This window comes from Eschrichtius robustus, chromosome 13, assembly GCF_028021215.1.
Source record: "Eschrichtius robustus isolate mEscRob2 chromosome 13, mEscRob2.pri, whole genome shotgun sequence".
Classification (NCBI taxonomy): Eukaryota; Metazoa; Chordata; class Mammalia; order Artiodactyla; family Eschrichtiidae; genus Eschrichtius; species Eschrichtius robustus.
This window is the reverse complement of record NC_090836.1, coordinates 55117153-55130702: the sequence shown is the minus strand read 5'-3', so window position 1 is coordinate 55130702 and position 13550 is coordinate 55117153. Positions and strand designations below refer to the sequence as shown.

Below are 13550 nucleotides of genomic sequence, written 5' to 3'. Positions count from 1 at the left end.
TCTGAGTTTTTCAGCCTATAATAATGCCCAGGGCTGGGAGTGGAATGAGGGAGAGCAGTGGGAAGGGGTGGCACCAGCAGGCCAATCCAAGGTGGCCTCTGGAATTTCAAGTGCCTCAGAGTAGCCCAGGGCGGCCGTGGGTGTCCCAGATCCAGACTGCTTTTCAGGTCTCCCTGCTAGGGCGAGTGGCAGACATTCTGTCCAACAAGTATTTCCTCTGGTCCCACAATTAACTGTTGGATCACACACATACAAGCGCTAACAATTCTCAAAGGCAATGTCATCTAGAAAGCAACGATTTTCTAAACATCCCCCTGGAGTCTTGCAGAGTAGTGTCAGTTCTTTTTCTTGATCCTCTAACCTTTATTAGAAATGATACTCTCTCAGTCATGACGGGAGCATGAGAAGGTCTTACATGTGCCATAATGTATAGGAGCTGATTAAATTTTCAGCCCAGGGATCATTCTCCTCCCCAGTGTCCTGATCTGGGGGAAGTGAGATGGGAAGTTGTCTACAGAGGGGACGGTTTCATTAACTTAGTTACAATATCCTTCTCCCCTGTTGGGTCTGGGTCTCCTTGAAAAGTTCTAAGTTTCACAGCCAGAGTAGATAGAGTAATAAACAGGTGCTGGATTAACGAGTGACATCTGCCGTGGTTATATTTAGGATTCATCACTCGTGAATTTGTTAATGGACTTTATTTATACACATTACTAAACAGAAATGGATTTGGAGTCTTTATTTTGGGCCAAACTCTTGGTTTTCCAGAAGTTGCTGATTAAGATAAAAATATCCGAGAAGGAAAATAAATCCTCAAGCTCCAGTAAAATGGAATCAGTACCCATATTGGCCAGAAGAGGGCAGAGTCCCTGTGGGAATGTGGCAGGACAGATGTATTTTGATACTGCAGAAAGGTTTTGGAGCATAGGCACTGGCTAGGGAAGGGAAGAGTAAGTGGCAAAGAGAGTCTGGTGGGGGACAGAGGAAGAAATAATTTCTAAAAGGTGACAGAAGATTTTAAAAATTCTGTTTACTGCATCCAAATTCATCATTCATTTATTAATTTATTCCTTTACCAAACATGGCTGAGCACTTACTATGTGTCAGACTCTGTGCCTGGGGTGAGCAATGCAGAGATGAACACAGCAGACATGGTCTGGGGAGTGTACAGACCAGTAAGGGTTACAGGAATTAAACAATTAAGTGTGTGTGTAATTCATGATTTTGATAAGAGCTATGGAAGAAAATAACAGGATGTTATGAGGACTACTTTAAGTTGGAGGAGATCTCTCCGATAAGATGAAACCTGATGGATGAAGAGTCATGTGGAAAGTTAGGAGGCACGTGTTCCAGGCAGAAGGAATAGCTTGTATGAAGGCCCTGAGGTTGGAGGGGGGTTGGAATCTTCAAGGAATTAAAAGCAGGTCAATGTGGCTGCACGGGGGTAGCGGCTGCACAGGGGTAGCGGCCGCACGGGGGTAGCGGCCGCACGGGGGTAGCGGCATGAGATGGATTTGGAGAGATGCAGGAGGATCATGCGGGGCCTTTTAAGCCATGCTCAAGGGTTTGGGTTTTCTTTTTTCTTTTTTCTTTCAATTTGAAAGCAGTCACCGTTTATTAACTGACCAGATTACAGAAATAATCAAGGTAGACACCTTAGTTCATCCTGCTAATAAGCCTATTGATCTGGTGCCAGCATCTCCACCTTCTAGAAGATGGGTGGTCTTTTTCTTCATTACACCTAGTGGAGAAGACAATTGGAAGGGTCACGGGAAGTTGTTTGCTTCTCTGAAACGTTTTCCAACAGAACAGATCTCATGAATCAGATCCTCCACGCAGATGATGCCACACTTACCAAGTGACTGAGCAATCCATGTGTTGTCTGTCAGGGCAATTCACTTCTTGTTGATTTTGCCATAGCCAAACTTGTAGATCGGTTCATTTTCTGACTTCAGGTTTGGGTACCCCCGTGCAATATGTGGTTCCACAATCCTCAACATGTTGACTGAAGCCTCGTTGAGCTTCACAAAGGTGCCACTGAAGATCTGGAGCAGGCGAAGAAGCTGCAGCACCTTTCGGACCTTTGAGCTCACACCTTTGCTACCTCTGATCCTGATGACAAGTGCCAGTTTGGGTTCCTCAGGCACACAGAAGTTGCCAGCTTTTCTTGCCATCCTAGCCATTCGAATATTGCTTCTGTACATCTGCCTATACTCCTTGTAACAGCGCTTAGCCTCCTCATTGATAAACTTCCTCCTTGCCTTTCAAAGCATCTTTTGGATAACTTCTCAGGAGCTTGATCTTCAGCTCTGTGAAATTTCTTTGCTTTTTCTTAAGGGTTTCCGGTACAGCGGGAACCTTCTTTTTCTTCTCTTCTGCTCCCTCCATGATTCCAGCCAGAAAAGAGCAGGTTTGGATATTCTCGCACGAGCAACGGGAAGCCCCGAAAGGGTCTTAAGCAGAGGCATGGATCATCTTATTCATATTTTGAAAGATCACTCTGGGGAGTTCCCTGATGGTCCAGTGGTTAGGACTCTGCACTTTCACTGCGGAGGGCCCGGGTTCGATCCCTGGTCAGGGAACTAAGATCCCACAAGTCACGAGGCGGGCCAAAAAAAAAAAAAAAAAATCACCCTGGCTGCAGTGTGGAGAATGAACTGGAGGGGTATTGAGGGAAGCAGGGCTGTTAGGAAGCTGTTACAGTAGTTCAGGGAAAAGATGATGATAGCTTGGACTAGGGTGGTGACAAAAGGTGGCAAGAACTGAGTGAATTAGAAACAGATTTGAGGACAGACTTGGCAAGACTCGGTAATCGGAGGTTGAGAAAAGGTGTCAAATGTTTTTTGACTACTTTCTATCATGAGCAATTGGAGAAGTCTAGGGAAAGGCAGGCTGGGGGTGTGAGGATGGGGAGTGGAGAGTAGAAAATGAAGAGTTCAGTGTTGGATCCCTGTAGCTTGAGATCCCTGTGAGATACCCAAGCGGAGATATTCTGGCCTGGAGCTCTGAAAGGAGGGCTGAGAGATACAAACTTGTGGATCAGCCCTATATAAAAATGGCATCTAAAGCCATGAATGTGGATGAAGTTACAGAGTCAGGGAGAACACAGAGGGATGAGATGTCCCAGGACTGAATCCTGAGAAACTGTAACCAAGGCAGGAATCACAAACATAGTCTGGATTCTGTGGATTAATGGGAACAAAGTCCTTTCAGAAATGTATCCAGTGAGGGGTCACCTCATCTTTCTTTCCTTGTAAGGAACTCTTATGCATTCGTTTCCTGCTACCACTCTAACAAATTATCTCAAACTCAGTGACTTAAAACAATACAGATTTATTCTCTTCAGCTTCTGGAGGTCAGAAGTCCAAAACTGGTCTCACTAAAATTAAGGCATTGGCAAGGCTGCGTTCCTTCTGAAGGCTTAGGGGGAAATCTGTTCCCTGGCTTTTTTCTGGCTTCTAGAGGCTGCCCACGTTCCTTGGTATGTGACCTGCTTCCATCTTCAAAGCCATCAAATGACAGGTGGGGTTTTTCTCCTGCTGCGTCCCTCTGACTCTGAGTCTCCTCTCTTCCTCTTTTATTTCTAAAGATGCCTTGCGATTCCACTGGGCTCACTGGGATAACTAAGGATACTGTCCTCATCTCAGGACCTGCTGATCAGCCGCTTTAATTCCATCTGCAGCATTAAATCCCCCCTGCCATGAAATGTATTGTAACAAATTCACAGGTTCAGTAGATTAGGACATGGGCATCTTTGGGAGTCATTATTCTGCCGACCAAACCTTACAAGTCTTGCTTATTCCTCTTTGGAAAAGTGTAAAAGAGTACACATTACTCCTCAAGTCCTAGAAGAAAGTCTTCCATGATAGTCCAAAAGGGTGCACTTGACAAAAGTGGTGAGATTTGCTCGTGTGTCTGTGTATATTTGTGCACCCATACCTATATTTCAGCAATTCACCCAGCTGGATAAGAAAGAAAAACAACTAGTGAAGTCATTGATTAGGGACTTGTTTATATTTATTCCCTTGTCAACTAGAATAGGGATCCTTGGGCTGTTATCATAACGAATGTCTCTGTCTTAGCGCATTTGGGCTGCTATAACATAATACCATAGACTGGGTAGCTTGTAAACAACAGAAATGTATTTCTTACAATTATGGAGGTTGGGAAATCCAAGATCAAGGTGCTGGCAGATTCATAGTGTCTGACGAGGACTCGCTTCCTGGTTCATAAACGGCCATCTCGCTATGAACTTCCAGGAAGGGGTGAAGGATCTCTCTAAGGTCTGTTTTATAAAGGCACTAGTCCATTCACGAGGGCTACACCTTCGTAATCACCCCCAAGGGCCCCAACTCCAAATATCATCACATTGTGAGTTAGTATTTTCAACAGATGAATTTTGGAGGACACAAACCTTCAGTTTATAGCAGTCTCTTAGTAAAACATAATGTCACTTAATACTTATTAGAATGGTAAAAACAAACAAACAAACAAAAACACCCACAAGTGCCTCCCCACCGCCCTGCCCTGACGATACCGGCACTGTGTATTCAGTAACCTGTAACAATCATTTGTGGCTGGTACCAGTGTCACAGCAACTCTAATCTACAGAGAAGGAAATTGAAGTTTTCGGAGGTTACATAGATGTGCCAAAGTCACCCAGATAATACAAGATTAAAGTGGAGACAGAATTCAGTGCTCTCTGACCCCGGGCCCATGTCCTTATTTATTCCTTCATCTTGCTTCTCTCAGAGCTGTTTTCTATTTAGAGGCAAAATGTCCGAGTTGGACTATGATATATACATACGGAGAATCATATTGCATGTACATATAGATATTATATATACGTAATACATATGAAAAAGCCAAATATCTACTAACCCATTGAAGTTTTTGATCAATATAGATATAAAAAAGCAAAGAAGGCAGATTGAATGAAATCAGCATTTTTATTACTTGGCTGATATAAATTTTACTTGGACAAATAGGTGTTTGTTTATTTACCCAATAATGTTCCCCTTCCCCCCATTTTTATTATGGTAAAATATACCCAATAATGTTTTGTATTAAAAAAGATGAGACTTTGGTGTCTAAATTTTTTTGAGTGAGTTAATGCACTTTCTTGAAGTAAATGCTTATTCATTTCAATTCTCTTTTAAAGAAATATTTGAGGCCACAAACTTATACCTAAGAACCACTTTAACTGTTCCCCATACGTTCTGATATGTAATACCTTGATGGTTGTTCAGGTCTAGATATTTTGTAATTTCCATTATCATTTCCTTTTTAACTCATGAATTGTTTGGAGGTGCTTTTAATCAAAATGTGGTATTCCTCCTTTTCTATATTGCTATTGTTGTCTAACTTAGTAATAATGTGGTTAAAATGTAACCTCTATGACATCAAATTTTTGAAAAATTTCATGCTGTCCTTGTGACTGGTATGGGATCGATTTGGATAAGTGTTGTATGTGTGCTTGAATAGAACGTGTATCTTCGAATTGGGGAGTACACTTTCATGTAGCTGTAATTAGCATGTTGAATCCACGATGCGTGGCCTGCCACAGAAATACAATTTAAAAATTTTTCAGTGGGAGTAAACTTCCTCTGTCCCTGGAGATAAATTCTGGAAATTGTGGTGTCTTTTCTGTGGACTCTGAAGTAATAAACAGTCCTGTTCTCACTTTGGTCCCCAAATCACCATTTCTGGGGAGTGTCTGGCAGGATATATCAATCAGTGCTTCAGTCTACATTCCGGTGAGAGGGCACCTCCCTCCATGTGGATGACTGTGGGCTGCCTCGGGGGATATGGCTGGCTTCTGGATCCTAGTCTCTTCTCTCTCCCCCATCAGCTTCTTCTTAAGCTGCTGCTCTGTCTGTCTAAGCTTCCTATCTTAGTGAATGGCACCAGCACCCACTGCCTAGGTCAGAACTGGCAATTTTCCTGGACTCCTCTTCCCATTTCCACTCCTATTGCTAACAAACACCAAGAGTCATCAACTCTGCTTCCCAAATATCTCTCAAATTGGTCCAATTCTTTCCATCTCTGCTGCCGCTACCTCTGTTCAGACCACCTTTATCGCTTGCTTGCATCATTGCAATCACCTGCAAGCTGATCCTCATCTCCATTTTGCACCCTGCTTAAATCTTTCTGCTGTAGCCAGTGATTTTTCTAAAGTATAAATCTGATTACATCATTCTCTGCTCAACTCATTCAGTGGTTCCCTATAGATCATAGAATAAACTTCAAACTTCTTAACTTTGTTTACACGGTCCTTCAGGAGCTGGCTCTGTTTTAAAAAATTTCTCTCCAGAGTCTTCTGTGATCATTTCCCTCTTCCTAAAACAAACCTACACTCTAGCCATTCGTACAGGCCCTAAAATATGCTATGCTTGCTCACCTTGAAACATAATGTGTAGGACTTTATGTCTTTGAGATTGATGATCTTTCTTGAGTTTACATATCTTAACCCCAGAAGAGTGGAATGATGGAAAAAAGATTAACACACACACACGCACACACACAAATACATACAGATATACACATACATTTGTGTATACAGACACATATATATTAATATATATTTGGGATAAATATATGGAAAATTTACATAAATGTATGCATATATATGATGGAAATTAGCAATCAATAAATGCTTTTAAAAATTGTACATGGATATTCAGTTATAGACAGCAGGTTACACAATACATTAATTTTCTCTTCTTCCCTAGATTCCATCAGAATCGTAGTAAAGGCATGTAAAAGTAACAAATCCATGAGTACACAAAGAATGTGATTGGAATCAATAAAAAATAAGAGATTTCCACATATTTCTGGAATACAGATTCAGCAAATTTTGCAGAGCAGGAGAAGCTGCCTGTTCCACTGCACACAGAGGAAGATAGAGACAAGGGAAATCAGATTTGCCCAGAGGAATCCCAGAAAGACTTAGGATTCTGGAATTCCAAGTAGAGTAGTGGGTGGTATTTAGGCTTAGGGCTGAAAACAGGGTGATTACATGGGTCAGTGGACTGCCATCCATTTCTTTGGGCATAAAATGTCATCAATTTGGTTTCTTTCCTGAGCCTAGAAGTCAGAGGTGACTTCCCAGGAGACCTCAAGTGTCTTAAAAAAAAAAAAAAAAAAGAAAGAAAGAAAGAAAGAAAAAAAGAAGACCTCCACATACCTGTAGTATGAAGAGTTGAAAAGATAAAATCAAGAAAATCCCCAAAAAACAAAACAGAGAGAAATTTAAAAAATATATTTAAAATATCCAAGCAGCGTAGAGGATTAAACCAGCCCTATCTGATCAACAGGGCATCCCAAAGATAGAATAGAGAAAACAAAGGTGAATAAATTATCAAAGGAACAATATAAGAAAATTTCCCAAGATTAGAGTCAAATAATCAACTTCTCAGTGAAGCATTCCCGGACTAACCCATTAAAACTGTAGTCCCTCCACCTAGCCCCTCCTTACTTAATTGTTCTCTTTTGAACTTATAACCACCTGGCATACAATGTATTTTACTTGTTTGTTTAATGTCTCTCTTCCCATTAGAATGTAAGCTCCCTGCAGGCAAGGCGTTTGGTCAGTTTTGTTCACCAGGGCATCCTCAGCGCCTACTCAGTGCTTGGTACAGTCGGTGTTCAATAATTATTTGTTGACTGAATGAATAATAGAATGACTCAAGAGATCTAAACCCTCATCTGCTGTGGAAAGAATTCAGTTGATAACGCCTCAAATTGGTTTCTCAATAAAATGATATATAGGCCTATAATTTAGAAATATGAGACAACCCCCTGAAGCAATTACTAAAAGAGTTAAAGGCACTTAACTGCATCTGAGGAATAAGATGGGAGAGTAGGAGTGGGAGGAGGCAAGTCGCTGTTGATTTTCATCGTAAGTTATTGCAAACTATTTGCTTTTTTCACCATGTGACTGTACTGTTTTTTTTAAGAGTGTATATGTCTTAGAAAACATTTTATATTTATTTTCTGTAAATATATATCAACAATAATAATAGCTAACATTTATTGAGCACTTATTACATGCTAGGCATTGTGCTAAGCTTTATATGGATTTTTGAGGAATGTATTACATATCTGTTGTCATTTTACATGGATTGAAAACATCTGGATTTAACTTAAAAATAGAAAAAAAAAAAAAACCCTCAATCCCCAAATGTAAATATTTAGTAAGCTTAAACTCAATCGAATAAATTCTGCTTCTCAATCTTCATAACAAAGATATGAATTTGATATGCCTCTTCATCTCCTTAAAATGCAAGAAACAAAGCATCATGCAATATTTTTTAAAGTTTTTATTTATTAGGAAATCCTCATAGAACTGCAAAAGCACCTGTCAACAGGAACTATAGAAACTGAAGGAAAAATTGTGCGTAAGCTCTTTTGGAGACATCTGTCCGTGTCATCTGCTTGCTTTCCCACCACCCTTCTTTCCAGTCCACATTTCTCTTTCAGTCGGTTCATCTGAAGTATAATTGACCTTTGTTTCAGGAAATTTATGGGATTTTCACAACATGAAATGGCTTCTGACAGAGTCATTTTTGGGCCTCAGCTCTGATCTGCTTCCTCCTGTCTCTGCCCGGATATTCTGCTGTGACGCCATCCATCACTGGTTCAGGAACACATGGTGCCATCACCGCGGCAAATCATTCTTCCATCATTCCAGAGGTGAAATTGAAACATTGATAGCTGTTAACAAAAATCCTTTTAGCACAGTTCTGTCGTTTGGACGCTTCTGGGGTTTAGACTGTGCTCTGGATCTGTTGGGAGCAGCCCCTTCTTCCCTGTTCCTTTTTGCTTGACTAAACTCCTCCTCATCTCTCAGGCTTCAGCTGAGATGTGCCCCTGGAGGAGCCTTTCTCGACAATGACCCCACCTGAATGTGGATCCTGCACCTCCTGCAGCTCCCCGAGTATCCCTCTGACATTGACTTCATAGACTGAATTGTTGCTGCCATTTATTTTCAGTCTCCTGTGCTGGACCTCACGCTCCCTGGGCACAGAGACTGAACTCTTTGTCTTGCTAGCTCCAGCGCACGGTGTGGCGCCCTGGTATATAGTAGGTGCTCAGTAACCATTTGAATGAATGAATGAATGAATGAATGAAAGCCACTGTCACTGTGTACAGTTCCACTTTAGTTTCACATACTGAGTATGTATGAGAAATAACAACCAAAACAACTGGACAGCTGTGATTAACAATTTCAGTGAAAGGCTAATGAGTTAAATAATCTTGGCCTAAATCCAGAAGTTAAGGGAAAAAGAGATAGCGAGAAGGCTGTGCATATTTCCTGTGTTCTGTAGGAAATAAATATTTCCTAAGCTCTTTTCCTCCAGCAATTTCCGAAGTTGAGAATGCACCATATAATTTTATAGCCCCATGAAAGAAGAAAGTAAAATGCTTTCAGAATGGTTTGTGCCACATGCTGTAACCTAGCCTCTTATTTATGGCTTGAAAAATAGGTGAGGGAAAGTTGTTATATATTTCTTCAGAGCCTTTGAACAATAGTTAACAAAGACCACACTGAAAATTGAACTTACCTTATCACTCATGAGATCAGGTTCTGAATTATGTGAAGCACAAATGTTTCCAATACAGTCCCCTCCGCCACCAATCCCTCCACCCCCTCAGCTGCCATGAGAGAAGCATCGTAGTTACTTCATGCCTTTTCTACTGCTGGTCTTCATTGGACCAGAGCTAATATGCGCTGAATGCCCTTCCAAATGATAGGAAAAAGTTGAAAGAGAACTTTAAAGGTGATTTTAAAATTTTAATCTAAGGCTAGTTGAAAGATGATTGTTTAAGGTCGTTCTGTGATTATTGGGAAATTGGGCAAGATTTCATTTTTTAGCTCAAGTATGTGACAGGCGAAGAAATAACACATCAAAGAGAAAAATAGAAGAACAAAATTATTCTACTTTGATGGCTTATGTGTTTTATCTGTGATGCTAGATTTTCAGTTCATGTAACTCTGAGGGAAAATGGATACATCAGGATGCTATTAATAATAATTGTGGGAAATTTTTCATTGATTTATGTGAGATTAGACTCTGGCCCATTGTCTATTTTCATGCGACAGTTTTTTCTTTTGTAAGAAAAGTACTTTGGTTAAACAGAGTGTATCTTTGACCTGAATGGTGTTCCAAGGACATATTTAGTTACAAGTTGAAACAGTGTTGGTCCCAAATCTATTACCAGAATAATAGTCACATTATCTCTCATTCATCTATGGGTGATAATATGTGATGTTTCAGTCACTTTCTTTACTAGCTCTACTTTGTTTACTAGACCCTAGTTGGCATTGTATATTGTTATTATTATTATTTATGCTTAATTATGAATTGCTTTTTATATTATCTTAAATTTAAGGAAGGACATATCTCCCACACATATTTAAAGTTAAGTATATATATATAAATATATATTAATATATAAATTAAAATATAAATATTAAATTAAGTTAAATGTATTTAACTTAAATTATATTAAGTATATAAATATATATAAATACATTTTATACATATACACATGTATGTATATGTGTTACATATATATACATATGTAACTGCAGTGGTTGTGAAATAGACAAACTCTCTCATGAAACTCCACTGCTGACTGTGAGGTTGCTATTTTGCCATTTGTTGGTTTCAGACTCCAGTAGCTTCTATTATCAGTCCAGGAAGTTCCTTGTTTCTCTAACCTGGAAATATAATAGGAAGCCATGTACACGTGAGCTACGGGAGAGCCAGGAATGGTTCCCCCCATCCATTACTCTTTCCTTATTCTAAATTCCCATCACTTGGAACTGATTCCTTTGTGTTTAGGCTTTGTGGACATCTTAGTATTACAGAATCCTAGAATTTTAAACCTAGAAGGAATATTAAAGATCTGATCCAACCACCTTCCTAAGCCTGTAGATTAGGAAACTGAATTCAGAATTTTGTCCAAGGTTTTACACTCTGAGGGTGGTAGAACCACTAGAATCAAGGCCTTCTGAAGGTCACTTCTGCTAACTCTCACTGTGTTCATTCATTTCTTCGCTCTTTAATTTATGGCATAGTCAGGATTCTTCTGGGTGAAAGTGAGAAAAACCCAAATCTGACATACTTCAAGGAAAGAAGAAACGTTATTAGCCTCTGGGCACGATAGGCTCAAATAATGTCTTCCACACTTGGACTGTCTCCAAATCTTGCCTCCTGTCTGTGTGGGCTTCATCCTCAGGCAAGCTCATCCTATGCTGTGGCAACACGCCTTCCTCCTCACCACCCTCCCCTCAGAAATTACAGGCATGCATCCTACCAGCTTTAATTCCACCAGAGCGAGAAAGGCTCATTTTCCTAGTTAGTCCCAGAAAAGTGGTGACATGAAATCTCACGGGTTTGCCTTGGGTCATGTGCCTGAACCAATCAGAGGGTCACAATAGATCAACTGGCCTAGCTTAAGTCACATGCTCTCCCCTGCCACCAGGGGAATCTCATAGGCTGAGAGTGAGGAAGAGGAACTTCCTCCAAAAAATTAAAAAACAAATAAAAATTGGAGTGCTGTGGCAGAGGAAAGTAAAATAGAGACCAAGCCGTTTAAAGCAACCACTATCAGCTTCAAGTGCATACTATGTCTCAGACACTGCGCTACGTGTTTGTCTGGGTAGCATCTGTTGTTAGCTCATTTGCCTACCAGTTGTCTTTCCTTAAAATGAACATGCTGGCCGAAAGCTGAACTGACAGAAATAGAGTCAAGGAGAGATTACATTGGATGTGTTGAGGGGGTGATGGGGAGACAATGGGGAGAGGTTTGGGGTGCAGAACCCTGCGCAGGGGAGGAAAAGTGAGGCCTGAGTGAAGGTCAGCAGGGGCCCAGAGGACAGGAGAGATCTGGGAAAAGGCCTATGAGAGGCTGCCAGTCTCCACTGGGCTATCTGCTCGGTCTCAGCTCTGCTCCCTGAGCAGATAACCCTGTGGAGATGCGGTGTGGTTGATTCATTCATTCGTGCACGCATTTTGGGAGGGCCTACTGTGGCCAGCTGCTGTGCCAGGTGCTAGGGAGGCAAAGGTGGTAAGACGGATCTTCTCTCATCATCCACCGGGGGCATGTTACACAAAGCTTCGTGACAACTGCAGGAATTGCTACCAGGGAGAAGTCCAGAGTGTTCCAAGAGAATATACAGAGGACCTGACTGTGTGGAGGATGTGGGCAGGGAGAAAGGCAGAGAAGGTCCCCTAGAGTAATACTTGAACTGAGACTGAAGAACAAGGAGGAGGCTTGCTAGGGCGGAAGAGGGACCAGGAGAAGAGAAGGAATTCCAGGCAGAGGGTACTGGAGCCTGTGCGAAGGGGTTCAACGTCGTTGGGGAACAGTGGGGAAGGCCGGTGACTGCTCAGGCTGGAGGAGGAGTAAGAGCCAGACCATGCCACTCGCTTCGGGCCACTGGAAAGACTTTGAACTTTATGTGCAGGCGTTCGGCTTGTGATCAGATTTGTGTTTTTAGAAAGATCACACTTGCTGAGGGTGGAGAAAGAATTGAGGGGGGCGGGTGAGACTACACAGCCAGAGCTTAAAGCGGGGATAGTGTAGAAGTGGCAACAGAGATGGAGAGAAAGCGACCACAGTCAAGAGGTGACTTGAGGATATGGGGTGGGAGGTCGAAGCTGGGGCGAAGTGAGAGTTGCATCGCCATATATGCACTACTGCATGTAAAATAGTTGGCTGGTGGGAAGCAGCCGCATAGCACAGGGAGATCAGCTCGGTGCTGTGCGATGACCTAGAGGGGTGGGATAGGGAGGGTGGGAGGGAGACGCAAGAGGGAGCGGATATGGGGACACGTGTATGCATACGGCTGATCTGCTTTGTTGTGCAACAGAAACTAACACAGTACTGTGAAGCAGTTATACCCAATAAAGATCTATTTAAAAAAATAATAAAATAAAAAAACATCTGAAACAAAACAAAACAAAAAGAGGTCTTTGAATGTCTTAGTATTGGAAAGGTGACTTCAGCAATAGTTGGACAGGCAGTGCAATATACCCATGGGTTTGTGAAAGTTTCACATTTTCGTTAGCTGGTTGAATAGCAGGTTTTATTTTCCATGACAGTATTAAATTGGCTGGGGATTAGGCTGAATGTAATTGTTTTATGGCCAAATGGATCCCATTGTAATAGTGACCATATATCAGCCTGCCAAGTGCCTGATTTAAGAGTACAAGGCCACAGGGAACTTCTCTGAGCCTACAGATTTGCTGACTAAAGATAAAGGAATGGGACCTTAAACTCTGGCAGCCCCGCAGAATGTCCTGGGGTTTTAACGGTCTTGCTTGCTGCAGTTTAGATAATCCCTTAAATCTGTAAGAGTTCATATATGTGGACTCTGGAACTATATTCTTGGATTGATGAATGGGATGAATAGCCAGGTTCAGACGCTCTGCAGTGCCATGGGAGAATTCCAGTTGATGTGGGGCAAAGACTCCAAGACTGGGTGTGCTGTAATGATGGTGGTCTCCTGGAAAACCAGCTTTGCCAAATTGAATTTG

General features: G+C 41.5%; 1 non-coding gene and 1 pseudogene across 1 annotated transcript; one reads left to right on the top strand and one right to left on the bottom strand.

Annotated features, from left to right (window-relative positions):
* Positions 1 to 1656: 1656 nt before the first annotated feature.
* Positions 1657 to 2388, bottom strand: LOC137775431 (large ribosomal subunit protein uL30 pseudogene; annotated as a pseudogene).
* A 121-nt stretch (positions 2389 to 2509) lies between these two features.
* TRNAE-UUC (transfer RNA glutamic acid (anticodon UUC)) lies at positions 2510 to 2582 on the top strand. The gene has a single exon. It is a non-coding gene; the product is annotated as a tRNA-Glu (tRNA).
* The last annotated feature ends 10968 nt before the right edge of the window (positions 2583 to 13550 follow it).